General features: G+C 46.3%; 1 protein-coding gene across 16 annotated transcripts in view; it reads right to left on the bottom strand.

Annotated features, from left to right (window-relative positions):
- CALD1 (caldesmon 1) overlaps positions 1-22408 on the bottom strand; it is a 178266-nt gene that overhangs the window by 89823 nt on the left and 66035 nt on the right. For all 16 annotated transcript variants that reach the window (XR_014538750.1, XM_083572665.1, XM_083572689.1 and 13 more), the window contains one exon: positions 13404-13509. The gene's annotated coding sequence lies outside the window, so the exon portion shown is untranslated. The remainder of the gene's footprint in view (positions 1-13403; positions 13510-22408) is intronic.

The raw sequence follows: 22408 nt of genomic DNA, 5'->3' as shown, positions 1-22408 counted from the left end.
GGCGCAGGAATGGGGAAGAAATGTGGGTCTGTTATCATTTAGAGGGAAACCTATGCAATTCGCCCTTCCTGGACTGTGTAGTCATCTTTCGAGATTCACCCTTTACCCAACCTCCACTCTAATTCAGGTTTTTCTCCCTCTCTCATAACAACAGAAACTCATGGGCCTGCAATGAAGCTGGATGTTAGAAGATTTGGGACAGATATCATGCAGCACATAGTTAAACGGTGGACCTCCCTCCACCAGGAAGCAGTAAGGACCACCAACTTGGATGGTTTTCAAAGAAGATTAGATGAGTTCATAGTGGGCCAGGCTTTTCAATGGCTACTAGCCATGGAGGCAGAAATGCTTCGAAATACAGTACCAGCCGCTGTAAACTGCAGGGGGCGTGTGTGCTCTTGAGCTCAGAAATTGCTTGCGGGTTTCCCACAGGAATCTGGTTGGCCACTGTGAAAACAGGATGCTGGACTAGATGTTCTTATTCTTGCTCGTGTTCTTATGCTCTGATTGATTGATTGATTGATTGATTGATTGATTGACTGATTTACCCTCTGCCTCACAAAGACTTCTGTGCAACTGGAAAACCTGGTGTTCTCCTCCACCAAGACAGACATTAAAAACAACAATAGCAACAACAAAAGCATCTCAACAATTTGGGATTCTACCTGCTTTCAAATGAAACCACTCTCAGGAGCTTTGCGGATCATTCATGGCTCATGGCAAGCTTTTTCATCTAAGGGGCATTCGGGAGACTTGTTCGTCAAGTAAACTACCGTATTTCACGAGGAAGACCATGGGAGGGGGTAGGGGATGAAACAGGTGCTGCTAATCAGAGCATAGAGACACACACACATGCATACATATCGAATGCAGACTTACCCGGAAGTCTGAATGGATACAATCCATCTTGTTGCTCAGAGAACATACGATTCCCCCTTTGCACATTGCAAAATGTTAAAGCAGACAAAAATGATTGTGGAAATGACTAAGCACGCCGAGGGTTATTATTAAAAGTGTCTACAGTTTAAGGGAGTACGACAAGGCTGTATATTGTCTCCCTGCTTATTTAACTTATATGCAGAATTCATCATGCGAAAGGCTGGGCTGGATGAATCCCAAGCCGGAATTAAGATTGCCAGAAGAAATATCAACAACCTCAGATATTCAGGTGACACAGCATTGATGGCAGAAAGTGAGGAGGAATTAAAGAACCTTTTAATGAGGGTGAAAGAGGAGAGCGCAAAATATGGTCTGAAGCTCAACATCAAAAAAACGAAGATCATGGCCACTGGGCCCATCACCTCCTGCCAAATAGAAGGGGAAGAAATGGAGGCAGTGAGAGATTTTACTTTCTTGGGCTCCATGATCACTGCAGATGGTGAGAGCAGCCACGAAATTAAAAGACGCCTGCTTCTTGGGAGAAAAGCAGTGACAAACCTAGACAGCATCTTAAAAAGTAGAGACATCACCTTGCCAACAAAGGTCCGTATAGTTAAAGCTATGGTTTTCCCAGTAGTGATGTATGGAAGTGAGAGCTGGACCATAAAGAAGGCTGATCACTGAAGAATTGATGCTTTTGAATTATGGTGCTGGAGGAGACTCTTGAGAGTCCCATGGACTGAAAGAAGATCAAACTGATCCATTCTGAAGGAAATCAGCCGTGAGTGCTCACTAGAAGGACAGATTCTGAAGCTGAGGCTCCAAGACTTTGGCCACCTCATGAGAAGAGAAGACTCCCTGGAAAAGACCCTGATGTTGGGAAAGATTGAGGGCACAAGGAGAAGGGGACGACAGAGGACGAGATGGTTGGACAGTCTTCTCGAAGCTACCAGCATGAATTTGACCAAACTGCGGGAGGCAGTGGAAGACAGGAGTGCCTGGTGTGCTCTGGTCCATGGGGTCACGAAGAGTCGGACACGACTAAACGACTAAATAACAACAACTACTACTACAGTTTAAGATCAGCTTTGCTTCCAATAACTCCAAAGCCAATCATGACAATTGCCTTTCTATATATAAAAAAAAGGCTCAACAACTTAGGGTTGTCCATCCCCAAAAGGTCGGAGTTCCTGCACCTCTTTTTCTAGAAAAAAAGCACTGAGTGTGTGTGTGTCATCTCAGGCCACTTTCAGGTGTGCCTCCTTGCTCTCCTGCCCTGTCCCCTGGGCGCACCTTAGCCTTTTGCATGGACTGAGGACAGCTCCAGCAATTCCCCACACACTATGTAAAGGTACCAAAGGAGAAAGAGTAGTTCAGGGAGTTTTTTTTAAAAAAAAAGAAGCAGCAGGGAGGGAGGGAGGGAGGGCAAAAAATAAAGTAAAAGGGCTTCTCCACTTTAAAGCCTTTGGATCAGCAAATTCTGCCTAAAACAGGGAGGATAAGTCACAAAACCTCCAGAGCCAGTATCTGTACTTAGCCTGAGGAAAGCTAAAGTTGCGGGACGCTTTGCGACAAGGAAATCACTATGGTAAAGAATTTAGCAGTTACTAAAGAGGGAGTAGTTGTCAATAGAAAATGATATCTGTAGTTGTGAGCTGATTGTGCCAATTTCCACCTCCACCTGCCACCTTTTTGTAATTGGCCCTGCCCCTGCACCACCATGGACTTAGCTACATTACTCAGAAAACAGCATTTTAAATGCATTGTAAACAAACAACACCAGATGGTGCTGTAGAGCATAGAACTTTTCTATGAGATTTTACATAGGGTTTTTTCCCTTTGTTATAACAATTTAATTTATGACTTATTTATAGTGGGGATTTTCCTGTGTGTACATCCACCCCATGTTGCGATGGGCAGTGCTCAGTAATTTTCATCTCTCTCAAACGGATCGTGGGGATAGAAAGTTTGTGAACTCCTTCTCTGTAGCATTAAAATCAGAGGTATTATTTTCTGGTCGCACAGAAACTACAGAAAAAAAGTTAAGAGAAATGTCTTCAATGTCTAATGTCCCTTTTCCCATCACTGTAGGTCACCCACTGGCAATGGAATTTATTTCCATGGCTCCAAGGACAGTAATGGTTCAAAAATAACTTACCATACTAGAAGAAATTGTGTTTGGCTTTGGCATTCTCTCAGTTTTAATAGCAACTTTAGAAATAACTCAAGAATATGGGCAGACCAAAGCAGCAAACTTAACATAATTCATTTATAGCAAGGGAAACTGGGCATAAACACATGGTTTCATTAGGAGACCATGACCTAGATCACACAAATGGCAGATTGCTGATGGGGAGGTAAGGATGACTGTTTCCCCAATAAAATAATAGTAATATCCACCTTCTAAAGAAACTACCCCAGAACTTCCTGACATCCAACAATGCCCTGCTCCCAGAACCAGCATGGTGTCCCCTTCCCACAATTCAAGTGGGAAAGGGGCTATTGAGAGGCCCATTTTGAGAATTCACACATTTTTTGCCACAACTTCCTTCATATAGGTGTATTCCTCCAAAAATTGTTGGCATCCGTCTTTCTGAGCATTCGGGGGTGAAGTCAAACGGCTGCGTTAGCAGCACCGAAGTGACCTCTCTTGAGGCGCAAGTCTGGACAGGATGAATGGAGGTCCTGGGCTGCCCAAATGACCAGACACACACACCCCTCTCAACCTTGTTGATGTGTGCAAAGATAAGCAGAGCAATATGTTTGGCACCAGCTTGGCTGCAGGAGTTGCTAGGAGGAGGTGTGCAAGGCCTTAGGGACTCCACTCCAGGTGTTAGGGCCAGGGTAGTACCTCTGGTGAGGGACATATCCTGCTCCTTCTGGGGTCGTTTGTGCACCACTGATCTCCACCTTGCATTCAGCTCCTTGAATCAGTGGCTCTAGAAGCTGTCAGCACGTGACATTGGCCACACACTCAGGAAACTGCTTCCCTAGAATATTGTTGTGTTCAGTTCAGTCCCTTTCTTGTTTTTCCAATCTTAAATTCAGCTCTCCACATTTCCACATCAATTCCCAATTTTAAAGAAAAGCCATAAGCCTTCCTGTGCAAATTTCTCCTAATAAAAAACTCTTTGCCAGGCATTTTGATTAACATACAGTCATACCTTGGAAGTCGAACAGAATCCATTCCGGAAGTCCGTTCGACTTCCAAAACATTCAGAAGCCAAGTTGCAGCTTCTGATTGGCTGCAGGAAGCTCCTGCAGCCAATCGGAAGCCATGGAAGCCCCGTCAGACATTCGGGTTCCAAAAGAACATTTGCAAACCGGAACAATCACTTCCAGGTTTGTGGCGTCCGGGCGCCAAAACGTCCAAGTTCTAGGACGTTCAGGATCCAAGGTACGACTGTACATATTTTTGCAAACAATTCCCCCTAACATGATACATTTTTGTTTGTTGTTTTCACTAATATATGCATTTTGACACTCTTTTTCCTCCAGTATACAGTTTTGTACACATTTTTTGGTTGGAGAATTGCACTGCAAAATCTCGAGGACTAAGAATGAGGCACGCACCACCAAAAATTGTCTCAACTAAAGTATGAATTAAACGAGACTTTTCAGGAGCAAACTACAGCCTTTCCTACAAGTTTCTGTTCAGCAAAGGCTGTGCTCTTCAGGCAGTACAGCAAATTACCCTCAGCTGATGCCCAACAGTCTGAATAAACAAGCCCGCTTCTGTTTATTACATCAGTCGTTTTGCCAACCTGAGCCTTTTTACTGCAGGCCTCATGGTACTGGGAGGTTTGCTTGAAGCTTCACATTCATGGTCAGAAACCCCAACTTTTGTTTAAAAAATAAATATGCACAGACATAAGACGTTTCTGAGTCTCGTGGTTTCTTTTTTCTGGAGAAAAGATCAAAAGCATAGCCTGCGTGTACACTAAGGACTAAAGATCAGAAGGCCAGTGAAAGGAATCCCAGCATCTCTGCCTGCGGAAAGTTTGCTTGCTAAGGAGAGAGGTTTTTAGCATGGCATAGCCAAGTTGTAATGGTTTTGGGGGTTTTGGTTCTGTTTTGTTCTGCTTGCACACACAGTTCCCCTTTTACATGCATTCTGAGGTGGTGCAATCTCAGGATGACTGTACCATGTCTGTGATGCTTCACAGGCAGATTAGATGAATGGGGAATGGCTAGAAACAGCTTGACTCTAGAGCATCCAGGATCTAGGAACACAAGAATCTGCCTTATATGGAGTCAGGCCACTGGCCCATGTAGCTCAGCACTGTTTACCCAGCATGCAAATCTTGTGCTCTACCTCTGAGCCGCAGCCCTTCCCCAAGATAAACGTGCAGCAATAGATAGGTCACTGGAACTGCCTGCATCATGTGACCTTAGGGCAAGTCCTCAAATTACCAACTTCTTAATACTTAGTGGACTGGATATCTCTAAGTTATAAACTCTGAGATTGCCATGTCTATGGTGCAACCTCAGTTGGAACGCTAGGTACACAATTCCGGTCGCCTCCCCTCAAGAGGGATATTGTAGAGTTCGAAAAGGTTCAGGGCAGCCAAAAGAATCAAGGGGATGGAGCAACTGCCCTATAAGGAAAAGTTACAGCATTTGAGGCTTTTTGAAAATTCAAGTAAGAGGTGACATGATAGACATGTATAAAATTATGCATGATATAGAGAAAGTGGGTAGGAAAAAGTCTCTCCCCCGCAAACCCCCCCCCCCCTAGAACTCAGGGACATCAAATGAAGATGAATTATGGATGATTCAGGACAGACGAAAAGAAAATATTTCCTCATGCAGCAAATGGAATTTGCTCCCACAAGATGCAGTGATGTTACCAACTTGGATGGCTTTGAACGGGGATTAGACCTATTCGTGGAGGATAAAGTTACCAATGGAGTTTCCAATTCTAGCAACTGACCTCAGCAGGGTTGCCCAACACCACAGAACACACATAGACTTTTAAATCTCACAGGTGTCGCTATACCAGGGTGGCGGTGTGAGTTAAACCACTGTGGGCTTGCCGATATAAAGGTCAGCAGTTCGAATCCCCGCAACAGGGTGAGCTCCCGTTGCTCGGTCCCAGCTCCTGCCAACCTAGCAGTTCGAAAGCACGTCCACATGACCACATGACCTGGAAAAACTGTCCTCAGAAGCAGACAAATGCTGGCTCCCTCGGCCTTTAAAGCAAGATGAGCTCCGCAGCCTTAGAGTCGTTCACAACTGGAATTGTCAGGGGTCCCTTTACCTTTACCTTTACCTTTATAACAGGAGTTGAGGCAGCCTCCTTCCCATTCTCTCCTTGGCGCTGTCCTTCACTTCCTCACTCCTGCTTGCTGTGTGGCATGCATAGAGCCCTGATGAATCACAGCAGCGTTGGGGGAGGAATAGAAGACAGGGACAAGGAAGGAACTGCCAGGAGAAGTTGCTGCAGCCTTGGCTTTTGTCACTCTGTGCAAAACGTATATACTAAATGTTCTCTCCTGCTTTGAATCGGGCAATCCTAGCCCTCAGGGAGCCTGAGCTGCAGAGAACGACCTCATAACCTTGATCTAGGTTTGGTTGCCCTCAGGTCTAGCCTGGGCCCTGAAACACAGGAAGACGCGGGCTCCTTGCTCCATGGTGGCTGCACAGACTCTTAGTGTTTATAAGTTGCAGAGCCGCAGTGCTCAGCATGGAAGGAGCCAGTGGCATCTTTGCCCACCAGAGAGCAAGTGTTGTGAAGGGTCGGACCTTGAAAATCCTGGCCACCAGCAGGGACAGGCTCCCTTTTAACCCCCCATCTTTTGAACGGTCGTGAAATGGAACAGCTTGCCTCCCTCACAGAGCCAGAGTGCACAAGAGGTATTTTGCTTTGTTTTAATTTTGAACGCACGCACTGTCTGTAAGGGGATTCTCCAGCCTGACTAACAGTCAAGATTCATTAGACCCTCTGTGATGGTTTTCTCCGGCTTGCGGGTACGTGATTAATCTCAGATGTTTCTCAGCCTGAGTAAAACCATACTCTGTTGACCCCACCGCAGTACAGTTGGAGGAAGCGGGAGGTGGGTGGGGGTGGGAGAGAAAAGTAATTTTGACAAAGAAATCTTAAAAATGTATCTCCAGTGTAAGACAGATGCAGAGGATAAAGGAACTCTGGGGGGATTAAAATATTTTGGCTTAATTTAGAAAGAGGCTCCATTCTTGGATGAGCAAAATCAGTCCATTTAGGGTCCTTCTAATCCTATTTGCATATAACAACGAACCTGTCTGAATTATATCTGCAGAGAACAGAACTGACCTGTGGCATTTTCCTCAACAAAGAAGAGCAAACACATGCATGTGCATATGTATTCCAAACACAACAACCCAGCGGCTGTGCAGTCGTTGTGCTGCATGGTTCATCCTGCTTGGAAACATTTAAGTAGAGGGATTTCAACTCCCTCTAGCAAAGCCTTAAAAGCAAAGCAAGGCAAGGTCTGCTCAGCTCTCCCACACGCTTATCACTTGTGAGCCGAACCGCTGATTATAGGCCTATCATGAGAGGACTAACTTTGTCGAGAAAAAATGCAACCTTTATCTCCTTAAACAGGGCATTGGCTTTGAAGCAGCCCCTTCATTGCCTTTGTTTCTTGTTGGAATGCACTCTGCAAAAACTGAGATGAACCCTAGATAAAGGGTGATGTGGATTAGTGGCTGCAGCATTAGACTAGGAGCCAAACTAGACAGGATGGTGGAAACTTCGTCACTGTCACAGTTATATTGACTCTGGGACACGAGAACTCAGAATTTCATTGTACGTCTTCCACTCTCCTCAGTTTCAGTTTCCCTATCTGTAAAGCAACACGCCTTATTCCTTTGTAACTCCTTCCAAGGCTGCAGCTGAGTACTACTATAGTAGCAAAAGAAGCAGAGCTGAAATAATAATTAAGGCATTCCAAAACTGAGCCATCAAAGGCTATGGAATGCTTTAAATGCTAGCTTAAACTTCACCTGACTTCAGGACATTTTACTGCCTGGCTCAGGGAGGGGAGCGTGAACAGAGACACACACCCCCATGCAACCAGGGCAACTGCCCCAGAAGACCCTCCCCATGCTATGCTCCTGACAAAAGTATAATGTCCATATCAAAGGAAATAATACTGCCACTCTATTCTGCCTTGGTCAGACCACACCTGGAATACTGTGTCCAATTCTGGGCACCACAATTTAAGAGGGATGTAGACAAGCTGGAATGTGTGCCAAGGAGGAAGACCAAGATGATCCAGGATTCTGGAAACCAAGCCTTAATAGAAGCGGTTGAAGGAGCTGGGTATGTTTAGCTTGGGAAAGAGGAAACTGAGAAGAGATATGATGGCCATCTTCAAATATCTCAAGGGCTATCACATGAAGGAGGGAACAAGCTTGTTTTCTCCTGCTCTGGAGGGTAGGATTTGAACCAATGGCTTCAAGTTAGAAGAAAGGAGATCCTGACTAAAAATCAGGAAGAACTTCCTGACAGTAAGAACTGTTCAATAGTGGAACGGACTCCCTCAGGAGGTTGTGGACTCTCCTTCCCTGGAGATTGTTAAGGAGAAGATGGATGGCCATCTGTCATGGATTCTTTAGCTGACATTCCTGCCTTGCAGGGGGTTGAACTAGATGGCCCTCTGGGTCCCTTCCAATTCTCAAATTCTATGATCCCAGAACTGTTAACAGCTCTACAGTATCCTATTTGGGGTAAGGCAACCAGAACTGTACACAGTAGTCCATGTGTTCCTGCAAAAGTTTGTAGAAAGGCATAATGGTAGCTCACAGTTTTATTCTTAATCCCTGTTGAAGACAAAATGCTGGATTAGATAAACTGTTAATCCAATCCAGCAAGGCAATGATTGGATCCTTGATAAGAGCATCTGGGCATCCATGTCCAAGAAGAAGAAGAAGAAGAGTTTGGATTTGATATCCCGCCATTCACTCCCCTTCAGGAGTCTCAAAGCGGCTAACAATCTCCTTTCCCTTTCTCCCCCACAACAAACACTCTGTGAGGTGAGTGGGGCTGAGAGACTTCAAAGAAGTGTGACTGGCCCAAGGTCACCCAGCAGCTGCATGTGGAGGAGCGGAGACGCGAACCCGGTTACCCAGATTACGAGACTACCGCTCTTAACCACTACACCACACTGGCTCTCGGCAGGACTTTATTTGCCTTTATCTGATGCTTGGCTCAGACCACCTCTATTTGATCAATAAGTATACAGTGGCCCTCAGGGCCATCTTAACCTTTGGCGCTAGGAGTGCACGGCACCCTGGTGCTGGGCTCTCAGGGGCGCCAGCCCAAGGTTGGAGCGTCGGGGCCGAGCGTTGGAGTCCGGGGCAGAGCCGCCGACAGCCGAGCGGAGCAGATCCCGTCGGAGTGCCACAGGCAGCTCTTCCCTAGGCTCCACTGCTCACCGCCGAACTCACGCCAAGCCACCACTCTGCTACGCTCGGCTGTCAGCTCTTGCCACAGCTGAATGGTGGCTGTTTCGGCTGTGCGCGCCATGCCCGGAGCACCGTGTAACATTGTGGGTGCTGCACGACGCATCCTGTTGCATGCGCCAAGCCCAACCTTGGGTGCCAGCACAGAATGATGGGGAATGCAAGTGGCAGCAGAGGAAACATCTCCAGATGGGACCCCCCCCCATGCGCCAACAGTGCCAACAGCAGCAACAAAACCCAATGAATAGGAGCGAGCAGATCACCTCCGGAAAACTTTCCTCCACTTGCATTCCCCGTCATTCTGTGCTGGGACCCCACATTGAGCGGCTCTGGGAGCGTACACCGACAGCAGAAAAGCCAGCAGAGGAACCCACAGCTCAGCGCACGCAACAGGATGCATCACGCAGCACCCACAACATTACACAGCGCGCCGGGTGCTGTGCGTGCAGCCGAAACAGCCGCCATGCAGCTGGGGGGGGGGAGGCAGCGGGTGGACAGCGCGGCGACTGTGCCGCCCAACATTTTGCCCCTCCCAGCATGGAACCTGCACCCACCTTCATACGCCCCTGTGTGTGGGGCACTGGCACCCCCATTGGTTGGCGCTGTGAGTTCCTGTGTCCCACAACCGTTCTAAAGGTAAACAGCTATTTCCTAAAACAAAAGGTCAACAACTTTGGGGGTTCCCTCCCTAAAAAAAAGGTCAGCAAGTCTGGGCAACCTAGGGGAGCCGGGCGGATCTTTGTACCCCAGCACCGCATATGCTTAAGACGGCCCTGGTGGCCCTGGCAGGTTTTCTGGCAATGTTGTCTACTATCTCACTGTATTCTCATTCCATGGAGTTGTTCTTCATTTAGAATAAATGTTATTTTAAAGAAGATTAATAAATGCAGAGTTCCAAAAGCACACGTACAACAGAATTCCTGCCACTAACTCTTCCTACTCTGTGCTGAGAAAGAAGAGGGGCAAATCCTGACCACTAGGGCATTCTGCTCTCTGCCTCTGAATTCCTGTAGCCAGCAGGACCAACCAAGCTTGGAGTGTTTACGTCACATTTTTAAAACCCCTTCAAAATGTGGATTTGTGGTCAGTTTGCATGCTCTGGATGTCGTATACGGATCTTTTGTTTGTTGACATACGCCGCCCCGCTCTCCACCCTGAACCATTTATGAAAACAAGATGTTGAGGCATTCTGGATTTCTTGGCAAAACTCATTTAAATAAGCGTCTCACATAATTTCAGAAGCAGAGGTCAGGGGCAAAGGAGGCATGGGCCCATGTGTCATAACACAGGTTGTCCCAATTTCCCACAATGTGGAAGGGTGGGGGTCAATTTAAGGTGCAGCACAAGGGAAGAAAAGAGGGGGCAATCAACCTTCCTCTGCAAATGATGCCCCCCCCAAAAAACCCTCCACCCCCCCCCAGCCATCTCCCACTGGGGGTTACTTCTAGGCTCAGTACCCCACTGGGATAAAAAGGAGCTGAAACGAAGTGGTTTCTGGGGAGGAGAGGAAACATGGGCAGTGGAAGTTTTCGGCACCTCTCCCAATTCAAGTAATTGATGATGATGATGATTTATTTATACCCCACCCATCTGGCTGAGTTTCCCCAGCCACTCTGGGCAGTTCCCAACAAAATATTAAAAACACGATAAAACACCAAACATTTAAAAATTCCCTAAACAGGTCTGCCTTCAGGTCTGTCTTCTAAAAGTAAGATCGTCATTTATTTCCTTGACATCTGATGGGAGGGCGTTCCACAGGGCGGGCGCCACTACCAAGAAGGCTCTCTGCCTGGTTCCCTGTAACCTCACTTCTCACCAAAAGGCCCTCGGAGCTGGACCTCAGTGTCCGAGCTGAATGATGGGGGTGGAGGTGCTCCTTCAGGTATACTGGACCGAGGCCACCGAGGGCTTTAAATGTCAGCGCCAACACTTTGAATTGTGCCCGGAAACATACTGGGAGCCAATGTAGGTCTTTCAGGACCGGTGTTATGTGGTCCTGGCAGCCGCTCCCAGTCATCAGTCTGGGATTAATTGCAGTTTTTGAGTCACCTTCGAAGGTAGCCCCATGTAGAGTGTGTTGCAGTAGTCCAAGCGGGAGATATCTAGAGCATGCACAACTCAGGCGAGACAGTCCACGGGCAGGGAGGGTCTCAGCCTGTGTACCAGATGGAGCACTGGGAACTCCATTTCCCAGGCTTCACCAAAGCAAAGAACACTTTTGAGTAGTGCTCATGCCTTAAAAATTAGGCCTCTGAAGCTGCTGAAGTCCTCTGTTCCACTGGATTCCCTTCTTCATCATAAGTGTAGTGGGGAAAGAAAGGGGCTTGGCTGCAAGGAAGACTGACTGAATGACTCCAGCCGGCCTTGCTGGAGCTGGGGGGAACCCCATTACAAACCAGAGAAGCAACATAGCTCATAGGTAGAGCTTCTGCCTTGCAAACAGAAGATCCCAGGTTCAATCCCCAGTACCTCCAGACCAGGCTAGGAATTGTCTTGCTGTCTGAAACCCTAGAAAGTCACTGCCAGTCAGTGAAGGTAACACTGATCTAGATAGACCAGTGGCTCCAACTCAACTTCCTATGCTAGGCTCAAATGTCAGGGAGGGTTTGGGCTTGCCTGGGGGGCGGGTGTTTCGGAGACACATATGCCATTTTGAATTTCAGTGCCACCACAAAACACGAAGCACCATTTAAACTGATTGTGGATCTATACGCATGAGATGCTCATAAATGACAATCATAATATATATATTTTTAATGCAGGTAAGTGCCCCAAGTACATGATGCCAGCATGCAGGAAGTCAAACAATGGGGAAACAATGAGGCACACAACCATCATTTGCAAACTGATAGTGGTGCTTATCTTCTATAACAGGGGTAATCAACATTGTTGGATTTCAACACCCAGCATTCTTGGCCATTGGCCATGCTGGCTGCTGCTGGCTGGAGCTGGAGTCCCACGAAATCTAGAGGGCACCACATTGACCATCCCTGTCCTATGATCAAAACCTTAGATTCCAGACCCCACAATTCTGCACCTGACTACATTTAACACTCCTAAGGAAGGCTAAAATGTTTCGCCCAAGGCTCAGATATTTGAAAAAAAGCTTAGACCATCTTCAACGAAAGGTGCTATTTAAGCTATGTGCCTCTTTTGCCTGACAGCGGAGCAGCTGGTATCGTAACGTCACATTTCATTTGAATCATGCCTGTTTCAAGCGTCAGTCTTGCTTTGAATCAAACTTCTCAAGGTTAGCTTAATGGTGGATGATGCATGACAGCTTTTCTCATCCCCAGAAAACAGCTTCAAAAGACCCAACAAGTGAATCTTTTATAATAATGAAGTGGGAATCTTAATAATGAGGTGGAAATCCTCTGTACTCTTTTTATTATAATGCTGACTTTTCCAATCTTAAGTTTTCACATTTCCACAACAGTTTGCAATTATTAAAAAGTCCTCATGAAAATTCATCAGCATTGTAGTGCTGATTTCCACTAATATACACAATTATAGACAATTTTACATGCTAGTTTCACTAATAGATGTATATTTATGCATAGTATGTGCATTTTGGTACACGTTACTGGAGAATAGCACTGCAAAACTCAGAGAAGTGTGGATTTTGAAGACTGTTCCCAGTTGATCTATTGTTCCGGAAAGAGCAAATTAGGTAGGTTCACCTTTAAATGCAAATAGAATAAAAATTTCTCCTGATTTATAGTCCAAAATATCTGGACTTGATGAAAGCTGCATTTGGAGACCCTTCATCATTCAAGAGGCTGATTCTGCTAATAGAGCAAATGTTTTGCACCTATGTCAAGAGCCCAGTGTAATATATTAGAATTATTCTGATTCTACCATTCAAAGCCATTGGATTTGCATGATGGAGAGGGGGAAATGTAGGTTTTCTCAGCACAGAATTTGATTTTTTCTTCCCATTAAGTAGAGTACAAATACCCATGAAAGGTCAGTTTTCCTACAATGGTTTGTTGCAATGCATTGTGTTTTTAAGTAAGAAAAGTGAGAAAACAACAGTGCAAAAGTAGCACAAATTTCAAAAGCTCATCCATCATACTCACATTGACTCAGCTGGGCAAGCACGTCAAAGCTGGTCAGTCGCTTGTCAAAGACTGAAGGCTTGAGGTTAGATGACAGAGATGGCTCTGCCGCCTGAGTAGGCTATCGCTGTGGAAAGAAAAGGATTCAGGAGGTGAAGGATACAGTCCACACAGAACATTTCTGTGTTATTGCACAACTCCGTTGAAGAGAGACGAAAGCAACATGACATTGTCGTTTTACATTCAGGAACTTTTGCAGAACAGACTTACTCCGGCAGCTGCAATATAGACACAGGCTTCCCACACATAAGAGTGTGCAGGTGTGCAAGATTTCTCTTCACAGAAGAGAAGCCATAATAATAATAATAATAATAATAATAATAATAATAATAATAATAATAATTTATTATTTATACCCCACCCACTCTGGGCAGCTTCCAACACAATATTAAAATACAATAGTCCTTCAGATATTAAAAGCTTCCCTAAACAGGGCTGCCTTCAGATGTCTTCTGAATGTCAGGTAGTTGTTTATCTCTTTGACATCTGGTGGGAGGGCGTTTCACAGGGCGGACACCACTACCGAGAAGGCCCTCTGCCTGGTTCCCTGTAACTTCACTTCTCACAGTGAGGGAACCGCCAGAAGACCTCAGAGCTGGACTTCAGTGTCGGGGCAGAACAATGGGGATGGAGATGCTCCTTCAGGTATACTGGACTGAGGCCGTTTAGGGCTTTAAATAAGGGGGACTTTGGCTTATATACACCATTTAAATTGCACACAGTTTCTAGTACTCATGGACAAAGTGAAAACCACTACAAAAACCACCAAAGTCAGGTGACAAACAGTAGCAAGAGAAGCACCCTTCTCTTTTCCTGTCACCCAAAACCCTCTTCCAAAATAGGGTGGCCATGTCTCTCTTGTTTACAAGGTGTAAGTGGCCACCCTGGTCCAAACCCAGATCTTCATTTCTGCTGATGTCAAATTAATCGGACCTCCAGTGACTAGACTGGCCATGATCCAGTTCCTGACAGAAAATCTGGGCTGTGAAGGAAGGCAAGACTTGTGATCCCTTAACCCGATCACCTCCACATGTCCTGCAAGCTCTGAAGAGAACAGGAAGAAGATATCTCAGAGGCCTTAAACTACCTGATATTGGCAGCTAGCCTTTCTGGAAGAAAGTGCTCACCTTTCCCGCCAAACCTCTGCACAATACCAACCTGGGCAGCTTCCCCATCCCTTTCATCTCCTCATCAGCTCCAACAGCCAAAGGAGCGCAGCTACTGCTTTGACAAGAATGTCGCTTATTCAAGTCATCTTACTTTTGTTAAAAGATTTTGCTATTTCCTCTCAGCCAGAAAGATTAGGAGCTGTTTATGGTCATGGGTAATTTGAAGAAAAACAATTAACTGAATTATGGCTACTGACTTGGGATCTCACCACAGTTAAAACTGAGCAGCTTTTTTTGTGCACTTCTAATTTAAAAACATTGTGGAATTCGGTCGTAGGCTTGCACACTCCTCCCATGCCTGCATAAAGTTTTTTGGTGTGATTCCAGCCCTATGTGCCTTTAACAAAAAGTGCGCAGCTTGCCACAGAGAGCAGTGGTCCTGTGGAGGCAGTTTCCAGTGGGCTCCACATGAACGGCATATTGTCCAAATCGAGCCTTAGTCAAAACAGCCCATGCATCTCTTTGCAAATCTTCACATCTAGGAATGACACAGGCCATTGGAGAGGGGCGTTTCTGCAACAGAATACCCCTGCCGGAGCAATCTGTTTACTGCTGTTAATAAAAATTACTTACTTCACTGCATTTCCCTAGACATTCCATTTGCCGTCTAGCTTCAAAAAGCTCTGCTACCAAGAGCTCTAATGACAGCAGGATGTGGAGTTCATTGTGCCTTTCTGGAAAAGCTGAAGAAGTGCTTTTTCTGGGGTTTTCCTATCCAAGTTTTAATATGCGCACAGAATTAGTGCCATAAGGAGACAGGAAATAGCTGTTGGGACAAGAGGCAAATAGAAACTGACTCATTCGAAGCATCGCTTGGCAGCTGCTCACACTACCCTAGCTGGCAGAGACCAGAATTACTTCAAAATGGAGAGGCAGAGCAGTCACTTAAAATGAAGATGAATCTCTTTTGCAAGACACTTTGGGGTTTTTTGTTCTTATATTTGACCATAAAGAAGTGTGGAATTGGTTGGGTATTATATAGGAAATGTTAGCAGTGTTAACATGGGCTGTGATATATCTCTGCGTTTACAAATCTTGGGATGGAAGGAAGCACTGTTTTCCATTTCACAATGTGTTGCAGCACTGTTTCCAACAGGCTGCAGTTCGCCTTCTCCCCAAAGCTACATTATTCATTTCACTCGCTACTGTAGCAAAATTGCATAAATTACATAATTAATTACATCCATTGTGTGATTCATGTTGTCATTATGTTACTCCATTCCATTCATTTCAATGTGAAGGAAACACAATGCAAAAGCAGGGAGGATCACATAATCAATTGCGTATTTTCAGGCTCAAAACAACAGCTGCAGCAAATACCAATCATATCTGCAGAATTGATTTCCATTTTGGTCATGGAGAAAATAAGCAGACACCGGCAATTTCTGTTCCCCTTTCAGCTTTCCTTGGAATTCTTCAACACCCCTAAAACACACTCATCTTGCTAATTGCTGGCACCCACCTATCTCAGGAGACAATAGAAGAGTGCACCAAACTTTTGGAGAGTTACAGCACCTGCTGCCACTGATTGAGGTTGAATCCTGACAAGACAGAAGTACTGTTTTTGGGGGACAGGAGGCGGGCAGGTGTGGAGGATTCCCTGGTCCTGAATGGGGTAACTGTGCCCCTGAAGGACCAGGTGCGCAGCCTGGGAGTCATTTTGGACTCACAGCTGTCCATGGAGGCACAGGTCAAATCTGTGTCCAGGGCAGCTGTTTACCAGCTCCATCTGGTACGTAGGCTGAGACCCTATCTGCCTGCGGACTGTCTCGCCAGAGTGGTGCATGCTCTGGTTATCTCCCGCTTGGACTACTGCAATGCACTCTACGTGGGGCTACCTTTGAAGGTGACTCGGAAACTACAACTAATCCAGAATGCGGCAGCTAGACTGGTGACTGGGGGCGGCCGCCGAGACCATATAACACCGGTCTTGAAAGACCTACATTGGCTCCCAGTACGTTTCCGAGCACAATTCAAAGTGTTGGTGCTGACCTTTAAAGCCCTAAACGGCCTCGGTCCAGTATACCTGAAGGAGCGTCTCCACCCCCATCATTCTGCCCGGACGCTGAGGTCCAGCGCCGAGGGCCTTCTGGCGGTTCCCTCATTGCGAGAAGCAAAGCTACAGGGAACCAGGCAGAGGGCCTTCTCGGTAGTGGCGCCCGCCCTGTGGAACGCCCTTCCAGCAGATGTCAAAGCGATAAACAACTACCTGACATTCAGAAGACATCTTAAGGCAGCCCTGTTCAGGGAAGTTTTTAACGTGTGATATTTTATTGTATTTTTGGTTTTTATGGAAGCCGCCCAGAGTGGCTGGGGAGGCCCAGCCAGATGGGCGGGGTATAAATAATAAATTATTATTATTATTAAATAATAAATTATTATTACTGTGGCTGTAGAGACCAATACAAGAGAGACATGTTTCATTACAGCTGGGGCAGATGAAGGCATCAGTTGTGCTGATGCAAGTGTACTATGGCATTTATGCTTTCTGCCTTCCTCCCGGCAGTCATTCCTCCCCTGGTCACTGCTGTGGATACATGATCTGACTTGATTGCCTCCAGGTGCTGCAGCTGTCTTCAAGGGATTGCCACATGGCAGATTTAATGTTCCCAGCCTGGTTGAACAGGCTGCTCCTTGAATGGACGAACACACAGGATCAGTAAGTGAAATCTTTGGGAAAGTTGCCCAGGCTCCAGCACCCCAGTGTAGCCCTCTTTGGTGCCAATTAGTTTCCTGAATCCCTCATACTGGATGCCTTACAGCTGTCATTTTAACTTCCTAGTAGGCTCCAGCCACAGAACAGCATCTCTCTGGGCCATTGTAATTCGAGTACAGTGATACCTTGGTTCTCAAACTTAATCCATTCCGGGAGTCTGTTCGACTCCTGAAACCGGTCAAAAACCAAGGCACAGCTTCCGATTGGCTGCAGGAGCTTCCTGCACTCAAGCTTTGGACGCTCGGCTTCCAAAAAACGTTCGCAAACCAGAACATTTACTTCCAGGTTTGTGGCATTCAGGAGCCGATTTGTTCGGCAACTAAGCCGTTCGTGAACCAAGGTTTCACTGTACTGGGGCTGGGTAGAGTTATAGCCACAAATGCTGTGGTAATGCAACCTAAAATCTTTGCGACACAGACAAAATATAACCACAGGTAGCCTCAGGGTTACCTCCAAGTTTGAGGGCCCCGTCAGAGTGCCCCAGTGGCAGCCGCTGCACTGCAGTCCATGCCAGGCACTATAGAGCCACCATTTTAATTCCCCACAATGCCCCATACTTAGCACTGCTCCAGGGCATTGAGGGAAACTAAACGGGCAGCTCAGACCTAGCCACCTAATGGGTCAGCTGGCAGGCATTCATTGGTGAGCTCCACTAAGGTCCTGGAGTCCCCAAGAGCTGCCTGGGGAAGCAACAGCTGATGCCAGCCTGCATGACCCAAAACATTTAATATTGCATTACCCCTTAGTGAACAATTGGCCAGCTGTACTGCTAAATAAATAGGAGGCAATGTGAATATATATATATATATATTGCACAACTATATATATATATAACACATACAGGCTCAGTGCAAATAATGACAGAAATCAGCAAGGGAAAACCAACCAATGAGCTGCTATGATGGAAGAATAGCAGCTGGGAAAACTGAGGTCAACTCAGCTCTGTTATTTTTTAATTAAAAATAAACACTGCATTTGCCATAAGGGGATTGGTTAGCATTCCATCTTGCAGGGAAGGGAAGGGTGAGGGTTTTGTGTGCGTTTTTTTGTTTCATATTATTCTTATCGAAAATTGTGCAGAGTGCACCCCGCACTCATAAAGCTAGGTGAGCATGCAATATAACATACAACAGACTCCTTTCATGCAGGGCACTTCAGAAACACCACTGCACAGGAGTCCATTTCCCTCCTGTGGACCATACATAATACTTCCAATCAATGCTGCATTCCTCTATACTGACAAATAGTTTACTTATGATGTGAATTTTCGCTTGTTGTTCCCTTCTGTTTGTCGGCCTTTGATTGATTATCTCAGGAAATAATAATCAGGAAATATATCAGGAAACAGACTCTTTTCGTCAAACCGAATGAGTGGCAAAGGGTTCTTTGGCTCCATCCGCACTATACAATTAAATCAGTATTGCACCACTTTAAACAGCCGTGTCTTCACCCAAAGGGTCCTGAGAACACTAGTTTGTTAAGGGTGCTTAGAGTTTCTAGGAGGCCCCTTATTCCCCACCACAGAGCTACAGTTCCCAGCATTCCCTGGGAAGAGCCACTGATTGTTAAACCTCTCTAGGATTTATGGTCCTGGGATGGGAATAGGGGTCTCTTAGCAAGCAACTCTCAGCCCCCTTAACAAACCACATTTCCCAGGATTCTTTGGGGGGAAAGACATGACCATTTAAAGTGACATGATACTGCTTTAAATGTGTAGCACGGATGGGGCCTTTGTCTCTCTGCCTTGTAGGGCAAAGGAGTATGAGACGGGCACTGCAAAAACATAGCCAGATGCCTCAATATGACTGTGACAGATGCTTAAAACCAGCCAATTTCCCCCTCTTTGTCTGCAGGAAACACAAATAGTATTAGCTATTTATGGCATTCCATTATTTTTGCGCTTCTCATGGGAAACTTACTCGTTGCTGAGTGTTAGCTCTTAAACGTTCTCAAGACTGCACTCAAGTCTATGAACTACACAACCCGCTGCCATCCACCAAAATGTCTTTCCATTGCTCCTTGGGGAGAAAAATGCAAGGAAGGAAGAAGAAGAAAGGAAGTGGGGGCAGAGCTAGACATCTCTTCTCTGCTTCCCAGGATATGCTCATACGCAAGTTCATAAGGGAAGGATGCCAAACACCTTTCAGTATCTGGGAGACAGCATGGTATAGTGGTTAGAACACCCCTTGCCAGCTTGTGCTGGACTGTGCCCCATCTGCCCCAGTTAGCACAGTATTCAGTCTTGCCTGATCCTTTACAGGAGGAACAACGAACCTGTGGCCTTTGAGGTGCTACTGGACTACAATTCCCAGCATCCCTGGCTATGGGGGCAGGGGCTGATGCAGCCCAGCAGTATCCAGGGGGCCACAGGTTCCCCGCTGCTATTCTTTTATGTGTTGCTGTTGTGGTTTTAAAAAGTAAACAAATAAATAAAACATTACTTTTTGGGGGGTGGAGTGGGCATTCCTAGAAACTCACAGGTGTGTTCTTGCTTTAAATTAAGGCACTAGGCAATGTAAAAGAATAAAAAAATAAAAATCAACTGAATTTAAAATACGGTGGTACCTCAGGTTACAGAGGCTTCAGGTTACAGACTCTGCTAACCCAGAAATAGTACCTCAGGTTAAGAACTTTGCTTCAGGATGAGAACAGAAATTGTGCGGTGGTGGCGCAGCAGCAGCAGCAGCGGGAGGCCCCATTAGCTAAAGTGGTACCTCAGGTTAAGAACAGTTTCAGGTTAAGAATGGACCTCCAGAATGAATTAAGTTCTTAACCCAAGGTACCACTGTACTACTAAATAGGTTAGGATGGGGAACCACTGGCCCTTCAGAGGTCGTTGGGCGCCAGCTCCCATCATCCCTAACCACGGGTCATGCTGACTGGGGCTGCTGGGAGTTGGAGTCCCAATAAGTTTCTCATCCCTAATTTAGATTCCCCCCCCCCCCTCAGTTTCACATTGACAGATATTACACCACCATTATCACTTCTTTGGCTGAGCTCAGCACACCCAAACATCTCTTGAAACCCGGCGCTATGTTCCCAAACTCACAGAAATGGATTAGGAGCATAGGAAGATAGAAGGATACTGCCTTATACCAAGTCAAACCATTGAGCTATCTAACTCAGTACTGTCCACACTGACCGTCAGGCAGGTGGTCTCTCCCAGCCCTACCTGGAGGTGCCAGAGATAACACCTGGGACCTTCAGCCACACTGCTGATCTATGGCTCCTCCTCTTGGTATCTTTCTGCCCTTTCAAAAATCTATAGCAGGAAGTAGTTCAGGAGCTGGGATTCTAAGCTCCTGACCTATGCAGCGTCTATTTCTTGAATGCCAACACACACCACTGAATGAAGTCTCAAAGTAATTATCAGGAAAACAATGGCATTACTCTTCTCAAGGCAAACCATCCTCTCTCTCTCTCTCTCTCTCTCTCTCTCATATTTCTCTCTGTCTCAAGAGTGCTGTTCAGCAGAAGTTCTCCAGAATGATGATCGCTCTGGGATGCCTTTGCAGGAATTTGGAATGCCTGACTGAAAGTTTCCAAATAGTCCCCCTTTGACTTTTTCCCATCCACTTCAATAGTGCAGCGAAATGCTTCAAATTCTTCCTCTGAACTGCAGAAATGATGTCTGTATGTGACAATGTGTCACATCCACTCGCCTGGCAAGGGATACGGCGGAGATAAAAGGCTGCTTCTCCCCTTCTTTTCTCGCTTTTAATGGTGCCTCGGCGTCAACTGGATCTCCAGTTACACATTTATTTGGCTTGAAATTAATACCGGAGTTGAATCTAACACGTACACTTTCTGTTCATTTACAAGAGCTAGAGCAATGAATGCTTGTTTATTACACTGCAACAGAGCTAGCCCATGACATTTTGGCACCTGAGGCAGATACCAAAATGACATATTCCTTACTTTCCTTGTCAAGGAAGAAGCGGGTGAGGGAGAATCTACATCAGGATGGGGGGGGGGTTGACACCAGAATCTGCTGCCCTGGTGGATCTGCTGCCTGAGGCAGTTACCTCCCCTTGCTTTATGGGTGGACCAGCCCTGCACTGAAGGTTTCCTTTCCCTAAATCTGGGCCGGGGTTCATGCAAACAGGCACCCTCTAGGCCATGGGTAGGCAAACTAAGGCCCAATCGCCTTCTCAATCCGGCCCGTGGACGGTCCGGGAATCAGCGTGTTTTTACATGAGTAGAATGTGTCCTTTTATTTAAAATGCATCTCTGGGTTATTTGTGGAGCCTAGGAATTCATTCACCCCCCCCCCCAAAAAAATACAGTCCGGCCCCCCACAAGGTCTGAGGGATAGTGGACCGGCCCCCTGCTGAAAAAGTTTCCTGACCCCTGCTCTAGGGCACAGATGGGGGAGCCCATGGCCTTCCAGACATTATTAGAATCCAACCTCCATAATCCCTGTCTGTCACTCCTGGAGTCAACATCTGAAGGGCCACAGGTTTCCTATGACTGTTCTAGGCTGAAAACAAATACAAATTTGACTCCACTTCTATTTGCATGTTAATTTGGGAACAATAAATTGAGATTATATACAACTTCCACAAGCCCCCTTTGACCACAACATGCAAGTAGGGCAGCAGCAAGTATCTAGCACCAGGAACTCTAGGAGTCAGTCCTGTATCACAGTAGTAGTTTTGCCAGAAGAGGGAGTGACTGATAATTGCTCTTGGGCACTACCCAGCCAGATGGCCAGAAGGAGGTACTACAGTTTAGTGACCCGACACTTTTCAGGTGACCTAAGCCTCTAGCGGTGTTGCATAAATCCACAGACCTTAGCCAACCTCTGCAGTCTGAGCAACTTGTTTGTATATAGAAATCCAGTTGCATCATACAAGCTGCCTACTTGCCTGCGACCAAGCTACCTCCTGGTTTACCAACAGCACCTCCAGACTGGGAGAAGGAGGTGTTGGAAGTAGAAGAAGCAACAGGGTTTAGTTAGCAGGAAGAAGCTATGGCAGAGAGCAGTCCTAATTCAAAGGCTGGAGAGGAGGAGGGCCAGGAGACAGAGAGGAGGCCGGCTGCTGAAGAATCCAGGGAGTCTCCCCCTCCTGTTGCAACCA

The sequence above is a fragment of the Podarcis filfolensis genome (genome assembly GCF_964270895.1).
Source record: "Podarcis filfolensis genome assembly, chromosome: 10".
Classification (NCBI taxonomy): Eukaryota; Metazoa; Chordata; class Lepidosauria; order Squamata; family Lacertidae; genus Podarcis; species Podarcis filfolensis.
Note: the sequence above shows the minus strand (reverse complement) of the source record. Positions and strands in the feature narration are given on the sequence as shown.